At 45.4% G+C, this 1,094-nt stretch overlaps 1 pseudogene; it reads left to right on the top strand.

The window, feature by feature from the left end:
* Positions 1–704: 704 nt before the first annotated feature.
* On the top strand, positions 705–1,094 carry LOC121050641 (annotated as a pseudogene).

Genomic DNA, 1,094 nt, shown 5'->3' on the forward strand with positions numbered 1-1,094 from the left:
AAAAGGTTAGTATGGGAATTTAGGTGGTTTAATTAGAAATATTTATAAACAAATAAATTTACTGGGTACATTTAGAAAGACCCACATATATATATATATATATATATATATATAGGAGTTAAATACTGGTTACTCCCTATAGTTGTAGAGTTTCGTCGTTTCAGTTCCTGCCTGACCTTCGAATTTCACCTAAAAAGTCCCTGAACTCTCAATTTCCTCCCATTTCGTCCCTGCCGTCAAGCTCTGTCCAAATTATCCGTTAAATTGCTGACATGGCATTCCTCACGAGCTGAAATGTCTAATTTACCCTCACTTACTTTTTCTTTTTTTAATTTATTTATTTTCTTCTCTCTCTCTCTCTTCTGTTTTTCTTTTTTCTTTTTACCTCTTCTTCTTCCTCCTATGTTTATCTCTGTCTTCTTCTTCCAAAAACAAACCCAGCTCTTTCCATCTTCACTTCCTACTCCCTCAACCTCCTCCACTTCTCTTCCTCCATCCACTATGAAGAAATAGTCCTAAGCCGCACAATTGGACTCTAGCATCGGCGGCGATGAGGACCCTGTCATTGCTGCCGCCGCTATCGCCGCGCCCATTTCCTTTCTCGATCTCAAGCGAAACCCTTTTTCTTCTTCATGGTCCTCTTCTTCCTCATCCTCGTCCTCGTCGATCACCAAAACCTCCAAAGATTTCGACTTTCCACAACCATGGCTTCCTCCACCACCGACGACCTCAAGAAAACCCTCGATGACCTCGACAAGGACTCCTCCATATCCCTCCTCTCCAAGCTCATCGGCGAGGCCAAGTTCGTCCAGAACAACCCCCCTGACCTCTTCCTCAGGAGGACCGAGTCGTCAAGCACGTGCTTGCCTCTCTTGCCCCTTAGCACCACCACCGGCGGCGGACCTCTCCTCATCAATCACGTGACTTACCACCCCGGCAGGGGCAACGTGATTGTGGAGTACCCAGGGACTGTGCCCGGGAAAGTGTTGTCCTTTGTGGGGTGCCACATGGACTCCGTCACTGCCAATCCTGATGATTGGGTTTGTTCCTCTGGTTCCATTGTTTCTAGTCTGAAAGTTTGTTTCTTTAATTGA

This window comes from Rosa chinensis, chromosome 7 (assembly GCF_002994745.2).
Source record: "Rosa chinensis cultivar Old Blush chromosome 7, RchiOBHm-V2, whole genome shotgun sequence".
NCBI lineage: Eukaryota > Viridiplantae > Streptophyta > Magnoliopsida > Rosales > Rosaceae > Rosa > Rosa chinensis.